This window comes from Phoca vitulina, unplaced genomic scaffold (assembly GCF_004348235.1).
Source record: "Phoca vitulina isolate PV1807 unplaced genomic scaffold, GSC_HSeal_1.0 scaffold24, whole genome shotgun sequence".
Lineage (NCBI taxonomy): Eukaryota > Metazoa > Chordata > Mammalia > Carnivora > Phocidae > Phoca > Phoca vitulina.
In genome coordinates this window covers 13831049-13843789 of record NW_022589727.1, presented here as the reverse complement: position 1 = coordinate 13843789, position 12741 = coordinate 13831049, and positions in this window count along the sequence as shown.

The following is a 12741-nucleotide window of genomic DNA, read 5'->3' as shown; positions in this document are numbered from 1 at the left end:
GCAAGCCTGACTCATTGTCCATCTGTATTTAGCCTATAGATCGACCACCACCATATGTTTTGAATCAATTCCGATCATAGGAGGACTTAAAAGAGAGCATATAAACCTTAGACCAGTATACAAAGGACTTGAAATTGGTCAAAAATGTTGTGACTGGATGTTCTGGGTCAGGTTCCTCAGAAGTAGAGTTTTCCATGTGATTCTGGTTCCAAAGCTCTTTTAGGGGCTACTCTCAGAAGACAAGGAGCGAGGAAAGCAGAGCATTGCAGACAAAAAAGAAAACAAGCAAGAATGTGGTCTCAGGTGGAGATAGCTTTAGTCTTATCCTATGAGGGGCATTCTGGAGACTAAATTATAAGGCAGATAAATGCCCACCTTGAAGCAAGGGAGGACCAACTTTTAGACTCCCTTCTAATCAATCACTGGCTCATTTTTCGGGGGACAAAAAGTCTCCTGAGATTCTGTTTGGCTGAACACAATTTTCTGGAGAGGCATCTAGTCTGTTGTCAACCATGTACACAGTAGCTAGGCGACCAGTACACCCGTTGTAAGGGGGATCTGGGCGGACTACCAGCAGTGTTCATTGGCATGTACACCGTAATTATTTCTTTTGATGCTTTCAGATGCAGTATCCTGTTTTAAACATAATTGAATCAGGGAATGAAAATTGGCAATATAACTTTAGGTTATCTGCATTTTTCATCATTTTAGCTATTTATGATCAAAGCTTCCCTGTCATTTTCAGGGAGATTTTTCACATATAGCCAATGAATGCTGGTGGTAATCAGTTCACTAAAATAAGATCTTCTGAGTCCAAAATAAAAGGTAAATTTCATGTGGCTAACTTTTTTTTACTGAGAAACAAATATCCAAACATAAATATTTCATAGAGCATATGCATTCATTTATTCAACAAATATTTATTGAGTACCCTGTATATACTTTACAATGTTATATAATCTGGGGATATATAAGTACAAAAAATAGATAATTTCTGGAGATGGTTCTCATGGAGCTTTCATTATAGTTAAGAGAGAAAGGAAGTAAAAAAATCAAAACATAATACTTTATTTATCCAAAGAAATGAAAACATGAATTCAAAAAAAATATATGTACCCCTAGTTTATTGAAGCATTATTTATAAAAGCCAAGATATAAAAACAACATAAGTATCCATCAATAGATCAATGGATAAGGAAGATGTGGTGTAGACTATTATGCAGTCATAAAAAAGATCATGCCATTTACGATAACATGGATGGACCTAGAGGGTACTATTCTAAAGTGAAAGAAGTCAGGCTGAGAAAGACAAATACAATATGATTCCACTCATGTGTGGAATCTAAAAAAAAAAACAAAAAAAAACCCAAAAAACAAAAACAAATGAATAAACAAACAAAAAGCATAATCAGACCTATAAATAAGTACAGAGAAAAAAACTGATGGTTGCCAGAGGGGTGGAGGATGGAGGCATGGGAAAAATGGGTGAAGGGGACTTGGAGGTCCAGGCTTCTAGTTACGGAATGAATAAGTCTCGGGAGGAAAAGGCACAGTGTAGGGAATATAGTCAATGACAATGTAATAGTGTTGGATGGTAATAGACGGTGCCTACACTTGTAATGAGCATACCATAATGTATAGAGAAGTTGAATTACTATGTTTTATACCTGAAACTAATGTAAGATTGTATATCAGCTATATTCAAATAAAAATATTTAAAAAGATAATACTTTAGGTGGTAATAAGTGCTATAGGGAAAAATGAAGTAGGTAAGGGGATGGATATGGGTGCAGATGGGAGTGAATTGATGCTATTTTAGTTGCTAAGGAAGACCTTCCTGATAAGTGAACAACTAAACAGAGAGCTGGATGAAGGGAGCAAGCAGTGCAGATACAATATTGCCTGGCCTGAAAGTGTTCTGTTAAAAACACATAACACAAAATGCTTCAATAAATTCAGTGGTGGTTCTCCATCAACAGAAGTTAAGGCATGGACAACTATTTTAGTAAACAGGGTCATATAGCACTGGTAGTTGTCTGTCACTGCTAGGCATTAGTGATAAGATGGCTCTGAGCTGAACCAAAGGATTGAGGACTTCAACATAGATCTGGTGTTTGCTTTAAGAAACAAATGTATTGGGCGCCTGGGGTGGCCCAGTTGGTTAAGTGTCTGCCTTCGGCGCAGGTCATGATCTCAGGGTCCTGGGATCGAGTCCCATGTCAGGCTCCCTGCTCAGCGGGGAGTCTGCTTCTCCCTCTCCCTCTGCCTGCCGCTTCCCCTGCTTGTGCTCTCTCTCTCTCTTTCTGTCAAATAAATAAATAAAATCTTTAAAAATAAATAAATAACAACAAATGTATTTATAAATCTATTGTAAGAAGCCACCAAGAGTATACAGTAGGGAATTAGCTTCTCAGAAGTCTAATTCATACTTAATAAAATAAAATAAATCCCCTTTATTTAACTATATAAATTTATGTGTGGAATTTTATTACAATTTACTGTTTATAAAACAATTTTTTTCTAAAAGATTGGGGAGCATACTAGAGGCTATTGATTCTAACAAGCCTCACTTAGAAGGACATTACAGGTTTGACCAAATAACATAACTACATTTTATGATTATCAAAGGGATGAAGGAGGAAGTCAAATGAAACTGTTCATAGTGTCTCATAAAATGAATAATATTTTGAATTAAATTGTGAGCAGTGAACTGAATATCAATTTAATTTATTAGTTATGTAGGAACTAAAATTGTAATGATTTACAGCACTTTTCTACTTACTGCCTTATAGACTCTTCAGGATGTTAGCCCAAACTGATGGGAAAAAGAAATGATTTTAGAACCTAGTTAAACAAATCTTCAGTATGGATAGCCTCAACTACTTAGAGCAAGCTTTAAGAAACTCAGTCACCTCTTAAGAAAAACTAGCTTTTGATGCAGAAATCAGAGTGATATTTGTTCCCTTAATCATATTACACCTAGAATAAATTGCATATGGTAATATTGAAGGATTATTGGAAACACTGGCTGTTTACCAAAGAGCATAGTTTTGTTTTATTTCAAGAATAATATTAGAATAGACTAATCATTAATGGAAACCCACACCAAGTTCTTACTACACTTTCCTTTGTTGAAATTTGAGATCGTTTTTATTCTTACCACCAGATTTCTGAGTAAAATAATGTCCTTGGGGATAAATGGACATATTTAGTTTTGTTTTTTTTTAAGATTTTTTTTATTCATTTTGAGAGAGAGAGAGATAGCGAGAGCAGCAACACAAGCAAGGGAGTGGGAGAGAGAGAAGCAGGCTTCCCGCAGAGCAAGGAGCCCAATGAGGGGCTCGATCCCAGGACCCTGGGATCATGACCTGAGCCGAAGGCAGACGCTTAATGACTGAGCCACCCAGGCACCCCAACATATTTAGTTTTTAATAATAACATTTTTGTGAGTCAATTATTTAGAGTGTTAAGAACAGATGGTTTAATCAGAGAATTGAAGCAAGTAGACTCAGCCTACTCTTATCTCATTGACAATACATGGCTTCACAGATCTAATGAGACTCCTTGAGTTTTGACTTATGAACAATAAATTGTTTGCAGCTGAAATAGTTATATTTGGAAGAGCCAAGATTGTGTGTGCTTCTGATAGTACGTGTGTCTTTCTTCAGGGTTTACTTCAGTAATATCTGTGTTAAAAAAAGGTTAAAGAGAAATTGTGATATCTGAATTATTTTCAGAATCTAAAATATTCCTGTAGGCTTGAACAAACCTCTCTTACTCAAAAATATCTTAAACCAGTGATTCCAGAATAGGTATTTTTACATTCAATGTTAATCATGCCTATTTTAAATAAATATTTTTTAATTATTGCAAAAATAAATTTAGGCTCTTGGTAAGAAACTGCACTTCATGTTCACATCCTCAATTCAAATACATTGTCTTCAAATGAAAATCTTCTCTAAGTCAGACATATTACCAACTAGGATTCTATTGTACTTCATATTAGAGTATGAGTCTGCCCAGCAGGATTTTTTTGACAATTCTAGTGTCACTTTTTTGATATTAGAAATAAGTAGTTAAAAGATCTTCTTGAAAACAGTAACAATTGATTTGTGGATTACTAATTCTAAGTGTACATTTTCTATTTTCCCAAGGTATTCATAATCCTTAAATAAAAGTATTGGTTATATAACATGAATTAGAATACATGACATCTTTGTGATCGGTAAGTACGCTAATTTTTGTGTATTTGTATACCAAGTAATGAGATTCCTAAAAACAGATTAAAGGCTAGACTAAAATGGGCAGACATCATAAGCACATTTTTTAAGTCACTAAAACATAGTGAGTTTTTGTTTTTCTTCCAAATGTTGAAAACGAGAAGCACTGTGATTCGCCTTTAAAAGATAAGAGTTTTAAAGATTTGTGAACAGGTTATATAGAATGAAGGATATGGCTCTATAGATCTTTCAAATTATACCAATCAGTCTGAATCTATTCAATATTTGAACATCTAAATACAGAACCCTATGTCAAGTGATATTCTTTTTTTATGGGAAAAATTAAAAAAAAACAGACATTCTGTAAGATATCTTTATTAACACTGGGAACAGGACCTCAGGAAAGTTAAGTTTGGCATCTAAATGGAGAGTCAAACGTGACTAAGAGGAGATCAGCAGATAGGAGGAGGAGAAGTGTTTTTGGAGAATAAAGAATCATGTGTTCTCAGAGTTTTGTATTCTTCAGTGTTTCTAAAAGAGGATATATAAAACTTGGACATTTTCAGAAACTCTAAGGGAACACATGAAACTCTTGGCTAATAAACTTTTAGAAAGGAAAAATATAAAGAAATGAAATCAGAAATGTGACCAGGAAGCATGGCAGGTACAAGTTGATCATTTTGACTACATTTTCAAATAGTATTCTTTTGTAGAAATTTAATGCTATTATAAAATTAAAGAAAGCAGTATGTATAAAACAGGAAAGGAAAAAGTTAAAAGGTAGAGTCTTTCTTATACAATTTTCCCTAAAGACTTGGATTTCCCTCCATAGTCTCTCTCACGCTGGTTTTTGGAACTTCAATATACCCCTGACTAGAATGATTTGGTTTGAAAAAGAGGGTGGAAGAATAAAAACAGCAAACTTAAAGAGCAAGCAGATCCTATAGTTTTAAACACCCTTGTTCATTGTTGTTGTTGTTGTTGTTCTAACTAAAGGCTAAATAAAACAACAACAACAACAAACTAAACTAAACTAAAGACACAGGGGACAATCCAGGAAAATATCAATTGCTCGATATTAGCTCAGGTTTTGGCATTTCCTCCTTCATACTCACAGTTGTGTCTCTTTCATCTTTCCCAAATCCTACATTCTGATACAGACCTTCTAGTTCTTGGTACTCTATACAGTAAGTAAATAAAGGGGAAAGGGAAACTCCTGGGGGTCATCTACCCCCCGAAAAGACAAGATGACCTTCCAGACAAGTACATACTTTATTTTGGCTAAATATTTGGGTCCAATTCTGATGTGGTATGTCACACTGGTGAGCTAAGTTGGGCCATATGTTATCTCCAAGGATATTTGTGATGGATCCTTTTGCCTAAGGCCCAAAGTAGAAGCAAACAAAGTACCCCCATTTATTACTTTCCTTAGCATGATGTTTTTCAAAATGTGATCCAGAGGTCAAAGGCATCAGAATCCTCTGGTAGGCATGCTAAAGGTGCCCACACTCCATATCCTTCACATCCATCCCATACACATATAATGAATCAGGGTCTGTGGAGGTGGTTTCGGAAAATCTGTAGCTTCAACAATCTATTGGGGCGATCCAGCAGACTGAAGACTGCTGGTAGCTCTGCCCCAAGAAGCCCTCATTGTGGTGTTTAAGGTCTTACCCTTTGGCATAAAGAGACTTATCAAAGGAAAATAGGAGTATTTGTTAAATCTACCAGCAGTTAAACTCATCTTACTGAGTTTCCACCTAGTGTTTCTTTGTTGTCTTCATCCTTAGGGGGAATGGAGAAAATGAGTTTCAGGCACAGACCTACTCTAAAATTCAAGGAGATACACATGCCCTGTGTCTATGTACTTAAAAGTGATAAATGAAGCTAATAAGCTGTTAAAATGTTTCATCTTCTTTGATAGACATTCCTTTAGAGTGTCCTGGGAAATCAGGTCCAATTTAGAATTTTCAGAGTCCTTGAAGTTCTATGTGGGGTACTTGGTGGCACAAGCGGTCAGCTCCAGACCCTTAGCCTCCAGCCCATAGCCCACCCCTTCTTATCTCAGTCTGCCCAAGCCTGTACTCTGAGAGGCCTCACACACACAGCTGTGGACACCACATCCTGCAAGTACAAGTTCCATCATCCCCTAACCATACAAAGAGTCACTCCTTGGCCACAGCAGTCTTCTGACCTCACATTAGTCCCTGGAGGAAATGGCCCTTGCAGCTTGGGGAAGTGAACTAGAGGCTATTTTATGTGAGTATGGAATCCCCAGTGTAGTTTCAGAGGGAGTGCAATGGGCTCTTGTAAGCATGTCCTCTTGGCCTGAGGCCTCATGTTGGGAAGGAGGGGTGTGGCTAGAGGAAGGCCAGCCCAGGATTTGATAAAGCACAGGCCCCAAGGCAGGGACTCATAGAGCTATTTTATGTGTGTGATTCTTAAAATTTAAATATTACCTAGTCTAAGTTTCTGGCTGGTTCTGGTTTATTCATTTATTCTACAAGTAATTTTTGAGCTAAATGGCCAGTACTAGTTTAGACATTTGGGATACATTGGTGAAAAAATCAGACTAAGCCTTTGCTCTTGTGGAGCTTATATTCTAATGGATTCTTGAGTCCCTTCTATAACGTACCTAACACCTGCTGTCTGAAGACAGCCTGAACATATCCACTGATGGGCTTTTCTTTCATTGTGGGCTACAGTTTTCATCTGACTTTTTTTCAATTGGATATATGGACACCTTCCCAAGATAGTAAAAATTCCAGCTGGGAAAACTTTTGCAATTAATTTATTCTATATGGAAGAAAACACTATTCAAGTAGATTATATCTTTTAAAGCCAGAAAAAAAAAAATAAAGAAAAATAATGTTATATTTTGAACTGTTCTTGATCATGATTCTGATATCCTAATTAATTTGATATTCTGAACTTCTTTTTAATAAAAGTACAAACCAGAAGTTTATTAGAATTTCTAAACTCATGTAATAATTTAACTTAAAAAAATTTTTTTTAATTAATTAATTTGTTTTAGAGAGAGAGAGCATGAACAGGGGCAGGGCCAGAAGGAGAGGGGGAGAGAGAGAATCTCAAGCTGACTCTCCACTGAGCAGGGAGCTCATGAAAGCCTTGATCCCAAGACCCTGAGATCATGACCTGAGCTGAAATCAACAGTCAGATGCTCAACCAACTGAGCCACCCAGATGTCCCCTCATGTAATATTTTAAAAGTTCATAAATTTAAGCTGGTAGACTCCAGCGATTTTTTGAACTGAAAACACTTTGTTGTTTAAAATATGCAAAGATATGAGTTATCTATGCAAAGAATAATCATAATATTTAATTTCATAAGAGAAACTGAGATTCAGATATTTTAAATATAGTAAATAATACTGCTGAGTCGACTGATAACTCTCAAAAAATATCACCAGGAAAACCTGTTGATTCAAAAAAGCTAAGTTAATTAGACTTAGTGCAGTAAATACTCCCCTGGGGGTGTCTTTGTAGTATTTCAGAAATGAGAACTCTGAGGAGGATATAGACATGTTTAAGTCCTTGGGTTTTTTTTTTTTTAATACTTTTAAGGGGTTTAGGTCCTGGGTTGGGTGACTTTAAGGTGAATCTTGCAAGGTGGAATACTAGTTGGGATTGGCAGAGTTTGTGACATAGTAGTTTTGGATTGGCAGACATAGCAAGGAAATGTTCTTTAAATGCATACTGCTGAGTAAGCTATGTTAGTAGTTTATTGTCATATTTTCCAGGAACAAGTATTTTTTGAGACGGTAGCTAGGTTATTTTATTTTATTTTTTCATAGAGAGAGGAGGGGCAGAGGGAGAGGGAGAGAGAGAATCTTAAGCAGGTTCCACACCCAGCTTGGAGTCAACGTGGGGCTCGATCTCACAACTTGAGTCGAAAGCAAGAGTCAGTTGCTAAACCAACTGAGCTACCCAGGCACCCTGGTAGCTACATATATATATATGTTTGTTTGTTTGTTTTTAACCAAATTCCTGTGTTGGTTAGCTTGTTTAGCACAAAACCAGGAATGTATGCTTTGTACCAAAATAGATGAGCATGAAAACATTAAAGTTCTTAATTGAACCCCAATTTTTTTCTTCTAATAAATCACTGTTGTAGAGAAGCTGAAAGTTATTTATCTATAGATCATTTAAGAAAAAAGGAAACAACAGTCTAATCTTATCATTTATATGCAAACATATACCTACACAATCAAATAATCCAATTAATCTTCCATTTCTACCAGTTATACTGATATTTCATGTTTCTATACATTGATTTTTTCAACCAATATTCCTTTTTTTTCTTGAATGTCTTGACCTCTAGATAAACCTATGAGTGAAGGAATAACAAATTCAATAATAAAGAGCACAATTGAGAATGCTGGGATTTTTTTATTGATTTTGATTTTCTGCTTTTGACCAGGTATAATCCTGCCATAAGACTGACTTCCTGTAAGTAAGGAAAATAAAGAATTCAAGTTCCTTTGCCTCAGACTCAGCTTTAGAAAACTACCCAGAAGCTGCCATGAGCTAAAATTGATGTGCCAGGAACACCTTTGCCCTTTCTTTATTGGACTCTAAAATAAATCTGCATTAGGTACACAAAAGCAGTTAGGAGAACTAGATCAGCTCTAGCTGCCTTCCAACTCGTGTGGAAGCAGCTTCTCCTCAAATTCAGACCCTTGTGTTACTCTGGGTGAATAATTATCAATATTAGACTGGCTTGTAAGAACTGTAAAAACAACCATTTAAGAAATTGAAGCTAAAATTAATTTGTTAAGAATGATAAAACTATTGGCTTGATCTTATTTTGTCACTATTTTTTTATAAACTGCAACATTTAGTTATATTTTTTCCTTTTTTGCATGTTTTCAGTAGTGTTGCTAATGTTTTGGTTTTGCTCTTAACTCCATTAACCATAAATAGATTTTTTGTGTTTACACCTGTCTGTTCCAGTTTTAATCTGTTCTAGTGGTCATGTGAAGAGAATATTGGCATTCATTTCTAAAATGGGACTATGAGTGTGTTACAACACAATGAGAATTACAGTATGAGTCACACAGTCTGAGTTCTAGTCCTGGCAGTCAAAACAGCTAATTGTATAAATTTAGGAAAGCTCTATGGGACTAAAGTTGTTTATTTGAACAAATGAAGGTGTTGGGCTATTTGACTGATAAAATTTTCCCATGTCCATGAAGGTTTTATTTAGCTTAATTATAAAATATCCATAGTAAATCAGATTGCATATAGAAAAGGATGTTAAGAAGCTAAACAGGCTAAAACACGATGCTTTTGGTGTATTGTTGAATCTATGATGATGTAATGGATTTATATATAAAATATAAAAGAGAAACCAAAGGTCAAATTAAAATTTAAATTTAAAAATCAAATAAAAAATTAATAAAGATCTACATACTTAAGAGAACACTTGAAGAAAAAGCCTTAGTTTGTAAAATGAATTCAACTCAGCAAATTTAACATAGAGAAAAAAATGTAATGTTCCTAAATAAAAATCTGGCTCTTTCTTTCTTTTTTCTTGCCCTTCTGCTAATGGTGAACTTTATTTGAGCTCTGGAAAACAATGATGATTAAGAAATCTTCCCAATGTTTTGTTATCCAGAATCCCCCTTTTTGTGTTATGGGAAAAAGTTGACCTCAAAGAACCACCCATGTGAGTTAGATAGGACCTTCTGTCCACCCTTTCTTTTTTTTCTTTTTTTTTTAAGATTTATTTATTTATTTATTTGAGACAGAGAGAATGAGAGAGAGAGAGCACATGAGAGGGGGGAGGGTCAGAGGGAGAAGCAGGCTCCCCGCCGAGCAGGGAGCCCGATGTGGGACTCGATCCAGGGACTCCAGGATCATGACCTGAGCCGAAGGCAGTCGCTTAACCAACTGAGCCACCCAGGCGCCCGTGTCCACCCTTTCTCATGACCCCTTTATGATTTGCAGATGACTCCTTTGTGTACCTGTGACAGGTCAAACACAGACCTTTCCCCCTTTTGCCTGAACCTGCTGACAAAACCAGACATAGACCCTCCTCTTCCCATTCCTTGTCTCGTGAATGATTAGCTGAGATTAGAACTGTTTGTCCCCCATGAAACTAGCTAGACACAGGGATAAACATTTCCATTTTAGCTAACTGACTGAGACTTCCTTGACTGAAAAAACAAAACAAAACAACAACTCAAGTGTAGATGACTCTACCTTTAACTTTACTCCTCCCTGTAAAAGTCCAGGGTAAAACTACGCAGCTTAGACACTGATTTTTGGATCTCCCTTTGAAACAGCCTGCATAAAGTCAATCTCCTCACTTGTTTTGTTTTTCTTTGACATTGCCTTCTATTCTTCTTTCTTTTCTTCTTCTCTTTCTCTTTCTCTCTTTAATTGTTATTGGATATCCATAGGTTTTCTCAGATTTTATTCAAGGTGAGTCTTGAAGCACAGAGAAGACACTTCTCTTGCCTTCCTAAACAGTAAGAATGATGAGTAGCAGATGGGCATGTGTCTAGTAAAATGAGAAAAGAAAAGATTAATTACATACTGAAAAGATAATGCTTCTGAGCTGAATAGCATTTTAAGGACCACATAGCACTCAGTTATGATAGAATAGTTTAATTTGGATCCATCATTAAGAAAGTTTGGATTTAGAAAAACTGACATTCAAAAGAAAAAAGAAAAACTGACATTCAAAGTTGTCAAACCTAAATAAAAGTGTATATGTGTTTGTTTGTGTGTGTATGTGTTTAATACATGTTTATTTCTGACTGTAAGGTCCTACATATTAAAGAGACCCAAATAGTGAAAATCAGTTAAAAGTATATATATGTATATGTGTATATATATATATATGTTTATATATGTATATATAAAAATATGTGTAAAATGTACACAATCATACATAAAGTATTATAACCATTTTGTCAAATCGAGGGACAATTCAGTATACTAAAATTGTTAAGAAGTTTACAGTTTTAATGAAGTTCTTCTAGCTTAAGGATTATTCTATTTCATATTCCTTTAATCTATAAAAGTAACCCAGTAAAAAATAAATACTACTTACTAGAATTCTTGATTTCTATAAATCTAACTTTCCACATACTATAGTTCTATAGCATTTTTACTTCTATAAGATTTATAGAGCAGCATATCTCAAAAGATTTCATTTGAATTGGTAGCAGAATGATATAAACATTTCTATACTTCTCATAAAGACAGTCTGCTCCTTCTCCTTGTGCAGGCACATTACTCTAAGTGATGAGGTTCATGGCACTACACAGCATGCTTTCTTGGATCAACACCAGCTCTTCAATCCCAACACATCTCAGAGTGTATTTTTGATGAATAAATTACCAAACTAATGAGACACACTAAGAGGTTAAGGATTGATCAAGTACTTAATCTTTTTAATGAAGGACACAGCATGAAACACATTCCTCCAAATAGATACAATAAACAATCTTCTAAAACCTAATTAGAAATAAAAATACAAAGAAAGGTGCAAAGTCTTAGAATATTTCTACCAGATAATAACTTAGCATTTTCTGCAACAATGGAAAAGCTTTAAATCATCAACCTTATTAATATTTGAATCAGGTGAGTGCCAGAAATGCAGCAGGATAAAATAACATTTTGTTTTGTTTTGCTTTTTTTCTGGGTCAGTCTGGAGATAAGAGCTATGCTGGGAGAAAGTAGTAATGATTTATTAGTTATAATCATAACAACAATAACAGTATACATATATTGAAAGCTTACAATTCTCCCAGCATTGTCATGTTTTATTTCACTGAATTCTTTTAAAAATGATATGAAATGACTGCTATTATTTTCCCCATTTTACAGATGAGAAAACTGAGCTCTAGATAATGTAAGTGACTTACCCAAGATCAATACATGGTAGGTGAGAGAACTGGATTCAAACCCCACATGGTTCAGAGTCATAAACCATTAAAACAAGAAAACCATTAAACCATGTCAAAAATTCTTTTGTTCAAAGAGGTGACCCACAGAATGGGAGAAAGTATTTGCAAATGACACTACAGATAAAGGGCTGGTATCCAAGATCTATAAAGAACTTCTCAAACTAAACACCCAAAAAACAAATAATCAAGTCAAAAAATGGGCAGAAGACATGAACAGACACTTCTCCGGAGAAGACATACAAATGGCTAACAGACACATGAAAAAATGTTCATCATCATTAGCCATCAGGGAAATTCAAATCAAAACCACATTGAGATATCACCCTATACCAGTTAGAATGGTAAAAATTGACAAGGCAAGAGACAACAAATGTTGGAGAGGTTGTGGAGAAAGGGGAACCCTCTTACACTGTTGGTGGGAATACAAGTTGGTACCTCCACTTTGGAAAACAGTGTGGAGCTGCCTCAGAAAGTTAAAAATAGAGCTACTCCATGACCCAGCAATTGCACTCCTGGGTATTTACCCCAAAGACACAGATGTAGTGAAAAGAAGGGCCATATGCACCCCAATGTTCATAGCAG